The 19,011-nt window shown below is 45.7% G+C and overlaps 1 protein-coding gene across 4 annotated transcripts in view; it reads right to left on the bottom strand.

Moving 5' to 3' along the window:
* Nucleotides 1–18,749, bottom strand: part of LOC144724063 (arf-GAP with Rho-GAP domain, ANK repeat and PH domain-containing protein 1-like) — a 115,654-nt gene extending 96,905 nt beyond the window's left edge. For 3 of the 4 annotated variants that reach the window (XM_078602910.1, XM_078602912.1, XM_078602913.1), the window contains exon 1: nt 18,414–18,749. The gene's annotated coding sequence lies outside the window, so the exon portion shown is untranslated. Of the gene's footprint in view, nt 1–15,234; nt 15,393–18,413 lie in introns of those variants that run through there. The other variant, XM_078602911.1, reaches the window with a different exon arrangement.
* Nucleotides 18,750–19,011: the final 262 nt, after the last annotated feature.

Below are 19,011 nucleotides of genomic sequence, written 5' to 3'. Positions count from 1 at the left end.
TCACAGCGTCACACTCACAGCGTCACACTCACAGCGTCACACACACAGCGTCACACACACACAGCGTCACACACACAGCGTCACACTCACACAGCGTCACACTCACACAGCGTCACACACACACAGCGTCACACTCACAGCGTCACACTCACAGCGTCACACTCACAGCGTCACACTCACAGCGTCACACTCACAGCGTCACACACTCACAGCGTCACACACTCACAGCGTCACACTCACAGCGTCACACTCACAGCGTCACACTCACAGCGTCACACTCACAGCGTCACACTCACAGCGTCACACTCACAGCGTCACACACACAGAGCGTCACACTCACACAGCGTCACACTCACACAGCGTCACACACACACAGCGTCACACACACACAGCGTCACACACACACAGCGTCTCACACACACACACAGCGTCACAGACACACACACAGCGTCACAGACACAGTGTCACACACACAGCGTCACACTCACAGCGTCACACTCACAGCGTCACACTCACAGCGTCACACTCACACAGCGTCACACTCACACAGCGTCACACTCACACAGCGTCACACACACAGCGTCACACTCACAGCGTCACACACACAGCGTCACACACACACAGCGTCACACACACACAGCGTCACACACACACAGCGTCACACACTCACAGCGTCACACACTCACAGCGTCACACACACACAGCGTCACACTCACAGCGTCACACTCACAGCGTCACACTCACAGCGTCACACTCACAGCGTCACACACACACAGCGTCACACACACAGCGTCACACTCACACAGCGTCACACTCACACAGCGTCACACACACACAGCGTCACACTCACAGCGTCACACTCACAGCGTCACACTCACAGCGTCACACACTCACAGCGTCACACACTCACAGCGTCACACACTCACAGCGTCACACTCACAGCGTCACACTCACAGCGTCACACTCACAGCGCCACACTCACAGCGTCACACTCACAGCGTCACACTCACAGCGTCACACACACACAGCGTCACACTCACACAGCGTCACACTCACACAGCGTCACACTCACACAGCGTCACACACACACAGCGTCACACACACACAGCGTCTCACACACACACACAGCGTCACAGACACACACACAGCGTCACAGACACAGTGTCACACACACACAGCGTCACACTCACACAGCGTCACACTCACACAGCGTCACACTCACACAGCGTCACACACACACAGCGTCACACACACACAGCGTCTCACACACACACACAGCGTCACAGACACACACACAGCGTCACAGACACAGTGTCACACACACACATCAAACACATTCATACTCCAACATATACCACGCAGTGCACATTACACAGCCTTCACTTCACAGTCATGTACAGCAAGCATACAGCGGGCGTGCCCTCTACGTTGCGTGCTATTAACGTCAAGGGGTAACATCAAGGGGTAACATCAAGGGGTAACACCAAGGGGTAACTTTAAGGGGTAACTTTAAGGGGTAACAACTAGGGGTAACTTCAAGGGGTAACATCAAGGGGTGACATCAAGGGGTAACATCAAGGGGTAACAACAAGGGGTAACTTTAAGGGGTAACATCAAGGGGTGACATCAAGGGGTAACTTTAAGGGGTAACAACTAGGGGTAACTTCAAGGGGTAACTTTAAGGGGTAACAACAAGGGGTAACTTTAAGCAGTAAATTTAAGGAGTAACAACAAGGGGTAACTTCAAGGGGTCACATCAAGGGGTAACTTCAAGGGGTAACATCAAGGGGTAACATCACGGGGTAACATCAGGGGGTAACATCAGGGGGTAACATCACTGGGTAACATCAAGGGGTAACATCAAGAGGTAACTTTAAGTGGTTAACATCAAGGGGTAACATCAAGGGGTAACTTTAAAGGGTAACTTGCCTGGCTTGCAAGACGAGGAGGGCACGGCAACTCTTTCTCATCCAAAAACACGCGCCGCTCCTCCGTTTGTCAACACAGCCACCACTGCCACCCCCACCAACCACCACCACCACTGCCACCACCACCAACCACCACCACCACCACCACCAACCACCACCACCACCACCACCAACCACCACCACCACCACTGCCACCCCCACCAACCACCACCACCACTGCCACCACCACCAACCAACGCCACCAACCACCACCACCAACCACCACCACCAACCACCACCAACCACCACCACCACTGCCACCACCAACCACCACCAACCACCACCACCACTGCCACCACCACCACCACCAACCACCACCACCACTGCCACCACCACCACCACCAACCACCACTGTCACCACCACCACGGCAGTGCAACACGCAGCGGCGGCACAGCTTAGCGGCGCAGAGACGAGTCAGCGAGAGGGAGGGACGGGGGCAAGGAAGTTCACACGAGAGGCGGACGAGAAGGAGGAGGAGGATGGAGGAGGAGGGGGGGGCAATGGGTGGAGTGACGTCACAAAGATGGGGGTTCGTCAAAACGCGCTCAGGTGTTTGACGTTTCAAAATAAAAACATTCTAACAACGGCAGCAACAAAGTTACCCACTCGTATCGCCGCGGCACGGCACACGAGGGGGTGGGTGGCCAGCGTCCACGCCCGACCGCCTTTGTCTCCCCCGGTGGCGATGTGTTTGTTTGTTGTTACACGACAGCATCAGGGTAACTCATTCGAGGCTGTTGGCGAACTCGGGGGGGTGGGGGGGGGAAAGACCTTGGGGACCGTTTTCAGAAATTCGCCACTTTGTTTTCGTTCATTTGGTGAGCGAGGCAGGAATGGCGACACAGAGATTCATCACCCGGGTTTTAGAAACCCTCTCGATCGATCACGACGACAACAACAAAGGAACGAAGCATGAGGACTTCTCCACAAATCTGGCTGTCGCCTGATGACGCTGGTTGTAATTACTGGCGAAACGTCGAACTCGGATTGTGAATGTTGTGTCTTGGCTCTCCAACACACACCTGTGTGCTAAAGTGACAACCCTTACTTGGTGCCTGTGGCGGGTTGAACGACACATTTATATGAACGCGATCTAACCCACACAAAAAAAACCTGTATTATAAACTTAGCCATGTGCATGGATATGCCAAAAAATCCCATCGGGGGTTTGTGATGAACTGCAGTGTCTGTGTGGTTTTTTTGCACGTGTTCATTGTGCGTTGTTTTGAAACGTCACGATTTTTTTTCCGGCCTTGCGCAATGTTTCTGTTATGATGATGGCATACCTGTGAACCTGTTATCAGTGCCCTACCTTATTACAGACCAATTCAGACCTTATTGGTCACCCCGTGTCCTTATAAATCTCAACGATCATCCTACAAAGTCCCATCACAAGGAGAGAAACAAACACAGACACAAAGATAAAATTGTTTTTGTTGCCCGCATTGAAACGGCTGCACGCCGTACGAACCTGAAAACTCAATTTCCCTGTACAAGAATGCGGGGTGGGAAACCCGTGTGGGTTGACAGCTGAGTGATGGTGCTGGGGGTGGTTTCTTCTTCTTCTCGTCACTTAACAGGTTTCATTGACGCTGGTCAGGGTGGGTTGGTGGAACGCGTGGGGATCGGTGGATGTGGAGGGGATTACTTGCCTACCAGGATCGATTGAGATATCGATCGCCACTGATGCTGGCCTCGGCTGGGAATCAAGGTGGCCGCGTGGCAATCGCACTGCTTTCACTTAAGGATCAGAATAATTATTAATAACTGGAGGAATCCGATGAGCTACAAAGCTTTTGTTCACATTGGTCCAGTACGAGTAGCATACAGTGTTAATGATTACATCTCTTGTCCTGTAGATACAGCACATCCCCACGATGAGAACAATTACTTTAAATTTACTTTCACGAGTGCCCTGACGATGTTGTTACATGACCTTCAAGTGTTGTTTCGATGATGATTATTATTAACGTAGCTTCTTCGTACTCGTGTTCGGACAGCTCAAGACGCACAATCCGAGGCGTTGTTACTTCCGTAGCTACCAAAGATAGATAAACTAACCTGTTTGGTTAGTTTATCTATCTTTCAAATTCGTGTGAGTGACACGTGTGTGTCTGTGTGTGTGTGTGCAATGTAGTGGAGCGGTTAACACGACGATTATCTGAACCGGTCCTGGGCCTCCCCTAGGTCGACTCAACCTCAAATGAGTACCTGGTGCGATAATGTAAACATCGCCACGAGGGAGACAAAGGCGGCCGGGCGTGGTGTCGGCCACCCACCCCCCTCGTGTTGCTCTGCCGGCCTTCATAGGTGCTCGTGAACAGCACTTGACACAAGTTCTATTACAGGCTATACGGGGGATCTTTGTCTTTGTGCAATACCGATATGCACGGAGATGCAGGTAGGATTGATAAGGGGCCGTCCATAAATGACGTCACGCAATTTTGGACGATTTTTGACCCCCCCCCCCCTTCGTCACAAAAAGTCAGACCCCCCCCCCTCATATATGACGTCACAAAGCTCTGCCCCCCCACCCCCCAAAAAAACCATGCTTCAAATCGCTTTAAACTATTGTCATTGTAGTGCGTATTTAATGTGGCGCTGCACTCTGATGTAGGAGAAAACATTTATTAAAAAGTCTATTTAATTAAGTAAAACGTGTCGTCTATATTTATTTAAAGTTGCGCATTTTGATGTGACGTCACATTTCTCACCCCCCCCCCCTCGTCACACATCGTCACAAATGTCTGACCTCCCCCCCCCAGGTGCGTGACGTCATTTATGGACGGCCCCTAAGGCAAAGTCACTGTTTGAGCAGCAACGTGTTGTTGTGTGTGTGTCACTGCCCGTACTGAGTCATTCACACGTTATTTTGCCTCTTAAAGAGCCGCGTTTCACAGTTTGCAGACACACAGACACCTACGTCCACGGGACATTGCAGGTGGGTGATGCAAGTCTCTGCAGGTAACTCGATTGGTATGTCCAAACGCGAGTGCAACTCAGGTGCGGGGGGACATGCTCACGAGGTAAGAAATAAATAAAATTCGAACCCAGAGTGAACTACAAAGTGCTGTACACGGACACACAGAGGCGACCGTGTACACCAATTGTAAATGAGCGACGATGCTATGAAAATAAAGAGACCGTTTAAAACCAGTCAAGCATGGTTCGCAAACGGGTACCGACGAAAAGGGTAAGAAAACGAGATGCTGGTACGAAAACTATCAATTGTAAATCTCATTTCAAAGCACATCATGACTACTCTTAGGTTGTTTCGGTAAAGGCACGTAGGTAAAAAACAAATAATAATAAAAATAAATATTTTAAAAATATTTGTTCTATTCTTTTTATTATATTTGTATTATTTATTGTTTATTATTTATTTTTTACCTACATGACTTTACCGAAACAACCTAAGAGTATGAATCCTTGCAGCCACGAAAGCTTCACATCATGACTGACAATGCAATGGTAACTAGCAGTTATTGTGCGCCCTGTGTCAATTTACATGCGCTTGTGTGCGCGTGTCTTTGCAGCTGACGGGATTTGTGTTGTCTACTGGAGGAATCCGATGAGCCATGAAGCTCTTTTGCACAGATTTGAAGGGAAACTTGGAAGTCCCTTCATCGTCATCATCATTATCACCATCAGCCAAGGCAACACCGTACTTGGCACCTCTAGGCAATCAAACATGGCTCAGGACTTGGAAGTCCCTTCATCGTCATCATCATTATCACCATCAGCCAAGGCAACACCGTACTTGGCACCTCTAGGCAATCAAACATGGCTCAAGATTAATAACAACAGCAATCACAGCACAATGAACTTTGGCCAATCCAGGGCCCCCGTGTCTTGCTCATAGACTACCTGTTAAAATCTTGATTTAAAGCTTTCGTGACTGCAGGAATCCATAACTCTTTGGTTCTTTCGGTAAAGTCACGTGAGTAGAAATAAAATAAAATAAATCACGACGTTTCGATCGCAAAACAAGCGACCCTCATCAGGTGGCACCGATACAGCAGCGCCAGCGGTTGTCCTGTTTTAATTTATTTCTAACTACGTGACTTTACCGAAAGAACTAAAGAGTATGAATACCTGTTAAAACTCGCTCATCTCAAACACGTGGGCCTGCAGACCAACATTCCAGTTGGTGATCATAACAGCCAACCTCTGTCAAACCACACCGATAAATGAATGCCACTCCACAGTATGCTGGTCATGGGGGTTTTTTCTTTTGTTTATACAATTTCCACCACACTGATCAGGGCGGGTTGATGCAGCACTCATCATCGCTCGCGCACTCGCAGGCTCACATCGCCAAACTCGCAAACGCTTTGCGCGAACTCCAAATCCGAGAAAGTCGCCCCGCGGCGAATTGTTGTGCAGCGAACTTAGCGCAGTTTGCAACGAGGCACAATTGCCGAGTGAGGAAATGTGTGAACATTTGAGTTTTTGGTTCCTAGGTCGTGTGCCATGCGTATGCGAGTGAACTAAACATTTCCACAAAGTTAGTTTCACTTGAATTGTGTGTGCGTGACACAAACACCCCCCCCCCCCCCGTATAGCCTTAATAGACTGTTGGGTGAAATGCTGTTTGCAACAACCTATGATGACGAGCACGGCGCATTCGACGGGGTGGGTGGCTAGCACCACGCCCAGCCATGCAGGCTGAGTCAATCTAGCGGATGCCCAGGTCCGGTTCACATATTCGTCACTCTTATTCGTCGAGACGGAGAATCGCACCAAACCTTTGCACGCGTGCCCACGTGAGTCGTGCCCACGGCGATTGCCACGAGTCGTACGTGTAGGATGATGACACGCGTGAAGAGAAAGTGCATCTTTTTCGATTTAAAGCTTTCGTGACTGCAGGGATTAATCTTCTTGGTTCTTTCGGTAAAGTCACGTAGAAGGGAAGTAATAAAATAATACAAATAAAACATAATAAAATAAAATAATATATTATTATATTATTATATTATATTATTATTATGTTATATTGTTTTATTATGTTTTTTTTATTATTTTATTACTTCCCTTCTACGTGACTTTACCGAAAGAACCAAGAAGAAGGCGCATCTTGCACGGATGTAACGCGTTGCCTTCTGCGGGCTCTGTGCCAGCATGAGTAACAGGATGAGAGGCCGCGCAATAAACTCGGGGTTTCGCCCACGATTTTAATACTTCAGGAAACAAAAATGAAGGGTGGCTCGCGACGAGGTCCGATGGACTTCTGCCACTCCTCCATTTCTGTGGTCACTGCGATCGCTGGCTGCAGACGTACGCACTTGTCATTTAAGTATTCCCTCGAGCAGCTATGTATACACAGGCTCTAATGCAACTCAATGCACATCTATTATATACAAACAATATAAGATGATCGTGGCTGAGTGGCCGATGTAAAGTCGGTTATACAGTATCTTCCAAAAGGTATATCAAATCGTGCATCTTTCCATGTTTCTTTGCACACTTTTGTAAATAACTATTCTCACAGCATGTTTCATCAATACGAGACTGGTCACTACATACATCTGAACAAATGCAAGATTTTTTGAGTTATCGTCACTGTATTTTCTTTTTGCGAGCGTAATCACGCCATGTTTGGTTTTAAACTCAAGCATTTCGCGGTTCGTTTGTGACTCTTATAATCATCACTTGAACACGTGTAGTGCTGGCCTCACTTTGACCTGCAAGAGGCCACGTCATATCACATGGAATGCGTTATCATCCAATGTACATAAACTAAGTACGAAGGTTGTCGTTCTCATGTACACACGAAGCAATTGCAGTAGTATCAAGATATTATTTGGGTCTTTCGGTAAAGCCACGTAGATAGAAAAATACAAAAAATATCACGACGTTTCGATCGCAACGCAAGCACCATGAGTATATTGATTGATACGCTTTTCTCTCGTATCTCTTGACGTAGAGTAAGCTGCCTATGCACATATAATATCGTATTGTAAGTTAGAGTACTGGCGAAGCGTACTCAGTGTTTTGTATCTCCTGCACTTTTATTATCGATTTGTACCGTTTGCTTATGGAATATTGTATTGATTCCTAAGTCATGGAATCTATAATATTTTATTATTATTTTTTCTATCTACGTGGCTTTACAGAAAGACCTAAAGAATATGAATTCCTGCAGTCACGAAAGCTTTAAGTCAAGATTTAGTATCAAGATCTTTAACAGGCTGGTCACCCTGCCAAAGTCCTTGAGAGTGTAATCACGTTACATGACATAATAGCTCTGCAGAGATGCATAAGTTCATTGATTAATTATTATTCTCCAGTATAGATTCTCTGCACAGAACATGACAGAAGAGTAAGAGAACGGATAATAAAAAATAGACACTGTAGGTGAGCACAATAAACACTTATTTGTCGTAAAAAAGTAGAAAACTCAATTGTTATAGTCACATGATTACATGATCAGGCTTAGCTACAAGCAGCTTGCCACTGATGGGAAAAGACTAGGAGTACAGTAAAAACTGGCTCAATAACATCAAAAAATGTCCCGCTTAATACGTTAAAATCTATGAAGCATAGCTAAGGTACCTTCACCTGAGGACGGCCGCTCGTGTTGTGGCCGAAACGTCGTGAGAATTTTATTATGTTTTATTATTAATATTTTATTATTTCCCTTCTACGTGACTTTACCGAAAGATCCAAGAATAAGGTACAAACAGTACGCAGATAAATGACACCCGTGGCATCTAAGTGACACCCCCAACGATCGTCAGGGTCACGAGACAGAAGATGAATAAGTGCGAAATGCAATCAGAGTGCACGTGCGAGAATTATTGTTTTCTGAGGTTCTCCGATCTGGGCTCACATGGCCACTGTAGCTGGAAAAGGCCAATACATTCACCGTAATGTGAAACATCAAATAGATTACTCGATTGGAATTGCGACAATGAATCTTGACGGTTGTGACTGTTAGTACTGTAACGCAATGGGAGACTGCCTGGGAACACAAGGTGCTGTACACTTGGGCTGCAAGGTGACCAAGAGATGGAAGTACAACATTGTATTTATTGAATCCATCTGTGCGGAGTTTTGATGTTGATGCCTCGTATGCACGGGGTTTTTTCTGCGAGTACTCTTAAAGAGTGTGACGTTATCGCAATAGAGTTACCAGTGGTGTAAAGCAGCCAATGGGCTTCATGATGTCGTGTCTGCACACAGCGGAGTGGTAAAGCGAATAAATAAATTAAACATTTTTGCTCGTTTTTATTTTCTGTCCATTTCCTAAACTGGGCGATCACCTCATTGTTGTGAATTTTGGCCAACACTCTGCCAGGGGCGTCTGTGTGAACGGATGTGAGAGGGCATTGAGCTCGGTCAGAAATAATGGCTGGGTCTCATGACTTTGAATTTTCAAGGCCCTCTGTGCCATAAAATAAATAAGTATAACCCGTAAAAAAAAGTTTTTCACTATAAATCCTTTATATGCGTGGCGGCGAGAGTCCTCTCGTCCTCTGGCTTGAGATGGCTGCCACCTATGGGTCAGATGATTGCATTGCACCATTAAGCAATTGGTAATTAAATATAATATTTTTGTCCTAAAAAGTGTAACATTTTGGAAAAAAAATTTCACGAACATTAATTGTCACGCACAACGAGTCTGTGTGGAAAATGTCAGCTCGATTGGATCACGGGAAGTGGGTTAAAAAACGACCGAAAGATTTGCACGGTCCTAAGCAAGCAAGCGAACTTAATATAAAGGATTTAAAATGTGTTTAAATATGAAAAAAAGCCTGTAAAAATGTCCCACAGATCAAGCCAGTTTAGAAAAAAAATCGTTCCCAACCTCTATCCACCCCAACAGTATAACTGGGCACACACCACCACAGTGAGAAGTTCAACGGCACATCCTTGTGTGGTGGGGGGTAAAGTGTGGATACTGCCACCTCTTCCAATGTCTGACCAGCGTAGAAGAGTAGACCAAGATACCCGGGAAAAGGGACTCTCTAGAGACCCCTCGAGTGGAGGCCCTTCCGCCGGTATTGGCGGAAGAAATTGCAGGGCCTGCAACTTTACCTGCTCATTGAAGACCGATTTCTGTACATGTTATTGACATTTATATTAACCCACATTGTGAATTCAGCCACTCACACAGCTATGCACTAAAACTAACAATCCTCACGATAGACACAGACACAAACACCTTTGTGAATTACAACTCAATCAACCTTCATGACACACACACACAGCCAAGGCGCAATGGTTAACACTTGTACCTCGCAGCAAGAAGGGCCTGAGTTTAACTCCCCATTCAGGCAAGTTGCTGTGTGGAGCTTTTATGTTCTCCCTCTGTTCCGCGTGGGTCTCCTCCCATAGCTAAATAATAACATATCATGCGATGTAAGTGGTACTGCTTGAAACAACACAATGCTGAGCAATAGCATTGCCCAATTGGGATTAAGTAGAGCAACGTTCGTCTCCTGGTGCGAACACTTTGCAGGACCCTCAAGACAAGATAATAACAAATCTATAAAAACCACATGAGTTGAAGCGAAGAAGGCTTAATGACACACACAAACAACCTCATGAATTGAAGGTAATATGCCCTTATGACACACACACAGTTAGGAATTAAAACTAATCGGCTCCCATGCCTAATCCCTAATTGTGCATGAGTAAGTATTCAATTAAACACAGCACTGCTGTTGTACCGTGCAGATTTCTGCCGACCTGCTGGCATGTGTGTATGATGTTGGTGTGTGCTGTGTCTCCTGAATATCTGTGAAAAGAGCTTTATAGCTAATCGGATTTCTCCAGTATAAATACAGCATTCTGATTCTGTCTTCTGTATGTGTACGAGTTGTGTGTGTGTGTGGTGTGTGTTGTAATACGCGTGTATGTGAAAGTATTGTGTGTGAGCATTGTGTGTGTTGTGCGTGTTATGTGTTTTACTTGTCAATGACACTGTTGTAGATGTACGTGTGTGGGTGTTGTGTTTTAGTTGATTGTATTTTAGTATTGTGTGTGTTACTCTTGTGTGTTTTGTGTTTAATTGTGCTGGCCTTCATAGGTGGCTCGCTAACAGCACTTGCCCCAACGGTCTGTCAAGGCTATATGATGGGGGGGAGATTTGACATTGTGTGCATGAGTGCTGCTAATGTGTGTATGTGACTTCTGTTACGCGTGGGTGCTGCGTGTATACGCGTGTTGCACGTGTGACTGTCGCTGTGTGTGGGACTTGCACATGTGTAAATGAGATTGCATCTTTGCAGGAGTCTGTGTATTCCTTCGGTGTACCTTCCTTAGAGTTCCCCTGATACTACAGCCTCCCTCAACACGTGTACCTGTGTGTGTGTGCGTGCCGATAGAGTGTGTGTGTGTCACTTCGGGTGAACCAGGACAGGCAATGTGTACATATTTAAATCATTTGGCCGTGCTGCATTTGGCCGTGCTGCATTTGGCAGTGATGCACAAGCACACATACAACGACGCAATTCAACACATTGGCCATCAACACTGCCTTAATTACAGGGCGCTTCAAAGAAATGTTATCACTTACATGGGACTATCGTTTTTAATGGAAAAAGAACGGATAATACACTGTCACATAATAACAAATTAATGTTAATAGCTTCAAAAAGTCAAAGAGTCTCCATTTGAACGTCAACATTGTCAACGCGTGCCTGGAATCTTCTCCAGGTGATCTCCAGAGCCCGAAGGAGACACATTTAATTTGGTGCTGTTGCAAATTCTCATGTTTCACATTTATTTTAAGTACCCTGTATTATACAGTAGATCCCATATGGGGTATTTCATTCGAAGGCAGTCAGTTCTTGACATATGCGTTGAGTCGTGTTGTTATTATACATATTTTGCTAGGTTATTTAATTTTAGTGTGTCTCTCTCCCGTTCACCTAATTTTCAAGCTTGCGTACCGTACCACGTGTCGTCGTACTAATTGACATGCAAATTTTTTCTTTGCCCCCTCCCTCTCTCCGCCCCCGCCCCCCTCTCTCTATTTAAGGCCTCGTCACAGAGACGATCTCTCTCTTTGTGCCGATACGTGTTCTCTCTCTGTGTATCGTTGTGATATCTGTCTGCTTATATGTCTGTCTATATTTCGATTTGAAGCTTTCGTGACTGCAGGGATTCATCTTCTTGGTTCTTTCGGTAAAGTCACGTAGAAGGGAAGTAATACATTTTTTAAATTATTTTTTATTATTATTTTATTTTTATTATTTTATTACTTCCCTTCTACGTGACTTTACCGAAAAAACCAAGAAGATGTCTGTCTATAGTTTTCTGGCTAGATTTTTGTTGCTATTTCTTTTATACCTGATGATGATTGCTTGTGTTGCAATCGAAACGTCGTAGTATGGTATTATTTAATTTATTATTTTATCTTTATACGTGACTTTACCGAAAGAACCAAAGAGTAATCCCTGCAGTCACGAAAGCTCCAAATTAAGATTATACATACTGTAGCGTCTGGTGAAACCTATGGGTCGCGAGCTGAACACGGCCCGAGACTTCGTTTCAGACGGAACGTGGCCACGTGAAGTTTTCCACTGCATAACGACGCGCCCAGTGGACATGGTACCCGTTTACAGTTACTGCAAGCATCCTCGCTGCACTAATCGGGTATTAGAGGGGAGGTTGCGTGTGTTAAACCTCGTCACGAGTGTGTGCAGTTTTAGCACGATCAGTCACCGCTAAAAAGGGGAAGAGTCGTAAATATTGTTCACGTTATGATTTGATAATGCCGAAGAACTGAAAAGTCCTCTTAGAACTTCAGTTAAGAAAAAAAAGGTTAATTCATCCCTGCCGTAGACTAATTCGCTGCAACAGTAGCAACATAGATGATGACCATTGTTTTACTTTCAGCCGGAGCTTTTCGGGGCTGAGCTTCGGAAAATATTTTTAAAAAACGACGACATTAAGCTCTGCACATGAGCACGTGGTTTCCACAAGTGTCTGTCATTGTTGAGGCTGTGACGATCAATGGGCTTAACTTCGATATTCTTTTAAGCTCATTATATGTACATTGGGCGTGTAAAATACGTTTCTTTTCTAAAGCATATATCTTGCAATGGGTTCGTTCAGTCACTAGAGAATGCTACTTTTACAAAAAAAATCGTTAACAATCGATTTTGCATTTAATCTCCGGGAATATTTGAATCACTACTCCACCTTCTAGGCATTCGGCCTCGTATTGTAACAGTGCTGTACGTAGTAGATATCTTAACGATTGATTAATCGATTATAATTATTTGCTACCCCGTTAAAGATTATTGTGCGTCTAACAATCGATTATTTGGTATGCCGGTGATAATTTACACGTAGGATCGTTGAGTAGACAAACCCGTTGGAAAGATACAACACAGACGAGAGAATTAATACAAACGTGAAGGAAAAAAAACATTAAAGCAGCGTCTCATTTTGTGTGGAATCGAAACTCCATAATCGTGCGGTAGTCAAAATGCAAAACGGAGAGTTTTGATATTTGAGAATTCCGTGTGATCATTTAGAAACATTGATGCGACGTTAAAAGTTACAATATACCGTCGTGAAATTGTAACGCAGCAGTGTCCTGCATTTTTTTGCAAAATGTGTGTTGTTTAACGCGTTGGTCATGAATTAGGTAATGGAGTTAAAACCACATCGGGGGTTTTTTTTATTTAAAGCTTTCGTGACTGCAGGGATTAATATTCTTGTTTTTTTCGGTAAAGTCACGTAGAAGGGAAATAATAAAATAAAATAATATAAATATAAAACAATAAAAAATATCTTGCTATGGATTTCACACCTGATGATGATTGCTTGTGTTGCAGTCGAAACGTCGTGAGAATTTTTATTGTTTTATTATTAATATTATTTTATTATTTCCCTTCTACGTGACTTTACCGAAAGAACCAAGAATATGAATACACATCGGGTTTGTTTTTTTAAACCTTCTGGGTCTCCGATTCTGTTACCACAGAGCCATTTCCCTTGGCTCTGTAATAACAGAAATACAATGATTAGAGCGGTAATATACCGTGCATCTTTAAGACTCACAAACGAATCTGATCTGACCCTCCCCTAGGTCGACTCAGCCTACAACTAATACGCACATGTCCTCTGTACCGCGCTCCCGGATTATAATGCGCTCGGAAGGTTGACAATAGACGCATGCGCCACAAAAAGTGTGTGCGCGCTCAGTATCAATAAAAGTCTCCAAATCTGACCGGGCAATAAACAACGGATTACAACTTTTGCTTAAAAAAAAAATAGAATAGGGGAGCGGAGAGAAACTGTCGCGTCTTATATTCTGGAGGAGAAACAAAAAAACCCAACAACAAAATGCAATTAAGCATCGGGAACGGTGCTGGCGCGAGCAACAGATGATCAATCCCAGTTAAAAGTTTGACGATGTAACCGGAATCCAAAACATGATTAGACCCGACTGACAAGGGTGAGGTTAATTTGGGGCTGAGTTTTCTTTTCTTCTTCTTCTAGCAACAACAACTTGGTAACTAAATCGATAAACACACCTGCGCGATTTGGAACGACCGCAAAGTCCGCAGAAGATGATGGGTTGAAATCGATGCTGTTATTTTATTAACGAAGCCGCTGCTGTGAACGCATGATGCGCGTGTGTGGGTGTCTTCAGTGTGGGGAGCGGTGCTGTAGTGGTTAGCGCTACGGCCACCGACGCCAAGTTACGATTATCTGAACCGGTCCCGGGCCTCCCCTAGATCGACTCAGCCTCAAACGAGTACCTGGTGCGGTGTTGTCGTAAACATTCACCGCTCGGGGAGAGACAACGGCGGTCGGCATGGTGCTGGCCACCCACCCCCCTCGTGTGCCACAGCGATGACCTTCACCACAATGTGGTGCTGCTCCTCGCTAACAGCACTTGCCCCGGCAGTCTGGTAAGGCTACACCGGGAGGAGGATTGCTGTTTGTCCTTTTGTCTTTAGTGTGCTGCGTGCAACGAACGGTGTGCACACCAACAGACAACACTCACCCCACTACAACTGGTCGCGTGTGCTCGAAGATGTATTGATTGTGACTGCCGTGTGTGAGTGAGCGAGCGAGGAGTGTGTGAGTGCGTATGCTGCTGCTGGTGGTAGTGGTGGTGGTTGTTTCCTGTTTGTGAGAATCAACCTGAGCTCCTCCAGGGAAGCGCCAGGTTCCATCACATTCAAAATCGAGTCAACACGCCCAGGCAGGCAGGCAGGATTTAACAACGATTAGCAAGCAGCGCCCTTTGGGGTGGGATGAATGGATGGGGGGGGGGTGTGCCGGTCGTGCACGTACCGTATGCGCGTTGAACTTCCTTCGCACCGTACGTAGCCAACCGTGATAATCGATAGGTTCCGGGAGGGTGGCGAAGGACAACAAACTAAACACAGTCGTAAAAGAAAAAAAAGAGTTCGTCGATCTAGACGATTTTAAAAGTGCATAAGCTTCTTCCTAATATCGGACGGAAGAGCGTTCCAGACGGCCGCACAAGCAGCGTATCTGAAAGCGCGCGATGCGATGGGTAGGTACTAATTTGACTGCGAGCGTGGTGCTGGTCACCTCCCCTCCCCCTTCCTCGTGTGCCGTGGCGACTTTTAATAGTTGCTCCTCGCTAACAGCACTTGCCCCCAAAAGTATGTTAAGGCTATCCGGGAGATCTTTGTCATTGTGAAGCGCAAAGGTGTTGTGACCTGTCAGTGCAGCACAGAGTACAAACAGAAGGAGCCACCTGCTGTTTCCGTATCACCTGCCAGGGCAAAACTGTCCTGTCCTGGCTATTCTATGCAAATTCAGCAATGCAACGAGAAACCAACAAGAGTAATACAATCACAACGAACTTGTCACACAATAGTGGCGACCTCCTCGTCTTGTCGATTGATCATATCACAAAATATTTCACCTGTTTAAACTTGCTGCTGCTGTATGCTTGGGGGCTGAATGTCAAAATTCCGGTCTATAGTAATAATAACAGTAATAATTGTTGGCACTTTTTCAATCTACGAGTTGTTGTAAGAAGTTCTGACCTCCGCCGGCTCGGGCGTGTGGGGGTTGTTTGCCGGCCATACTTCACCACGCTGGTCAGTGTGGTTAGATATTTTGGGTTCGCCCCAACACCGGTTCTGATATCACCTATTTTACCCGTGGCCTGGAATTGAACTCAGCTTTCCAAAGCGCTTCCCACCGCTGGGACCGCCCACATTCGCTAAGAAAACGATACTAAAATCCTGCAAAGAAGGTACAATCCTTGGACACACTCCGACTTGCAACAACAACAACCATCATTGGGGCTGACGCATGCAAGGGGATGTTTTGCTCTGCAGTACAGCAAGTAGGTCTCTGTCGAAGGCCCATCTGTGTGGCGTTGTTTGAAGTGCACTGGTCTATGCGTACTCATACGTTACACACCACTGCACGTGGACAACACCAGGGCCACCTGCAAAAAACACATTCGCCAGCCCTGATAAAACACCGAAACACTGCAGGCAATTCCGATTAAGCAGCCCTCTCGGTCTGTGGTAAAAGCCACCGCGGTTCGTTCACCTGGCCTCAGTTTCGCAACCCGCGTTGTTCCAAGAGGTTTATACTAATGGGAAAAAAGCACGCGATAACAATCGCTTTCATAAACAGAACGCGTTCCAGGTTAACCGTTTTAGTTAATCGGTCTATGCATCCATCAGAGATTGACGAGAGTCAAGTTTGTTTGCCGTAAGGCTGGAAAAGACTGCGCACGAGTGAGATACATTTTTACTGGGGTTTGAAAAAAAAATCCTTCCACTTACAACAGCCCCATCGTAAAGGTGGAATGCTGCCGCCAAAAGCTTCTGGCGACCCAGCAACCATCGCTTAACAAGTGTGACGGCTGCTGATGCCACCCAAGAGGTCAAATGTCCTTGGATCGCGTGCTTAAACAAATGTGGTTGAATGACAACATTGAGCCCGAAGACGCATGGGCCGATGGACTTCGACTTAGTTTTTGTAAGAGATTAAAGTCTCTATTTTACTACCAATCACGTGGAACAGCAACTGCTGCATGCTCAGTAGAGAGCCAGCAGTAGTCATCTACAATCCGTGCGTTTATTGCTCTGCGTGTCCAGCTGTGGCTCGTTAATAATTGAAACCATTTCATTTGACGAAAAATAAAACTCATTACAAACCGGTGTAGCTCAAAGAGGTTGATACCCTGGGTTCAACATACCAGTGATTAAACCGGATTCTCAAATACAAGCAGGTGGGGGTTGTTTGCACATAATTTGACTAAATTCCAGCTCTTCAAAATACAGTAGAGTGCTTCGCTTGACCATCACGTGACAGTACGGACGGCTGAGAAAGTGCTGCCACCTCGTGTGGACAAAAGCTAATTACGGGGACCTCGGATGCAGTTATTTGGCATCTGCTTCTGCGGACCGTTTTCGAACACTGGGTGTTGCCACAACCAATTCTGCAATCAAGCGAGATTCTACTGTAACTCATTCCTCGTCAAATGGCGTGACGCATAAAGCACAATTTTGGGATTACAATTGGAGATTAAAGAGCAAATAATTAGTTTGCAAAAAGCTGCATCGAAAGAAGAAACAACTTATGACGAATACAACATTAACAGTGCAGTAATGGAGTCGCAAATGTTAAAACACTATCCGGGACATTGCCCAATGTCTCCTCTCCGACTCCCGCTTTTATGGTGTCCACTGCAGTCATTCTCTTTGATGCGCGAGGTTCGACAACACTGTTTGACAAATACACACGCGACCTTGTGTTTTGACACTTTGCGTTATGAGCTCCCCAGGGCAGGCCACGGACCACACACTGTGTTGCCAGGTGCATATTCATTGGCTCCCATGTCTCAGCAAAGCAAGCCTGTCATTGATAACTGGACTTCTTAATCAGGAAATCCACGTCAAAGGCCATAGTTGAAGACGCTAACGTGGACCAGGGAGGGATAATACGCTAGTAGTGTGTACACCAAGGTGGTCACGTGTCAAGCTCATTCGCAACGGTGGAGTGATTCTCTGCCACCATGTGGCTGGGTCGCACCACTGCAATTCTAAACAGGTGACCGTGAAGAGAGAGATTTAGACGTCTGTCTTCATGTCGCCAGATAGGACAAGAGACACGGGGAACATGGAGGCAGATACTACTACAACAACAACAACAAAAATACGAGACCGGAAACGGGACAAAGACAGAGAGACACAAAAAGATTTGTAGACTGGGAACCACTGAGATTGAAAGGTGACAGGGAGACACAGGGAGAGACATGGAGACATAGGGAGACATACACGGGGATACAGAAACAGAGACATATAGGGGAGAGAGAAAAAGCCCAGTTGGAGAGGCGAGTAACTCCAATAGTGCCGCATATATGAGCGGCTCTTCTCTGCTTTGCAGTGCACTTAGATCAACAATCTACATTTACATATCGCCGAAGGGTTCACGTTGAGCCAAGTGCAGTTACATGTACAGCTTATCTACAGTACCTCGGTCTCCATCGTTGTGTTCCTGCCTCCACGTCTCCTGTTCTAATGTATTTCCATGTCTTCACGTTCTCATTGTTCATGTACTCAACTTCCTGATGCTGGTACGTGACTTATATATTTATTGTTTTGTTAATTAAAACAAAATCGCTTTTCCTGTATGTTGATTACGTCCTCCCGATGTACCGAGCTAATGGCAATTGGCCCAAAAAATCGTCTGAACGTGTCTTTTTGTCGATGAGGTGCTCATGATGAATGCGATTGTTTCACTTATTTATTGAACGCTTGAAGGGTAAATTCCGAATCTTGTGGTGCAGCCACCGCCTGGCCAGCTTGTACGTGTGATGATGCAGCTTGCATGGCCCCGAGAGTGTGCGTGCAACTCATGTCTCAGCGTCAGGTCTAAAGTAACAAGTCAATGAATGAGCGGTGTCAAATTTTTACTTTGTAAATGAAATAAATATATGTGTGTCCTTGCATTGTTATCATGAACCTCTTCAAATTTATGATCCAAAATGCCGCTGCCAGACTGCCCTCGTTCCACCGCACCTATAAACAAAACCCACCCAAATATTGTACAGGGTGGGAGGAGTGGTCCATA

This window comes from Lampetra planeri, chromosome 19, assembly GCF_965212315.1.
Source record: "Lampetra planeri chromosome 19, kcLamPlan1.2.h2, whole genome shotgun sequence".
NCBI classification, from domain to species: domain Eukaryota; kingdom Metazoa; phylum Chordata; class Hyperoartia; order Petromyzontiformes; family Petromyzontidae; genus Lampetra; species Lampetra planeri.
The sequence above is the reverse complement of the archived record's forward strand: the minus strand, read 5'-3'. Positions and strand labels throughout refer to the sequence as shown.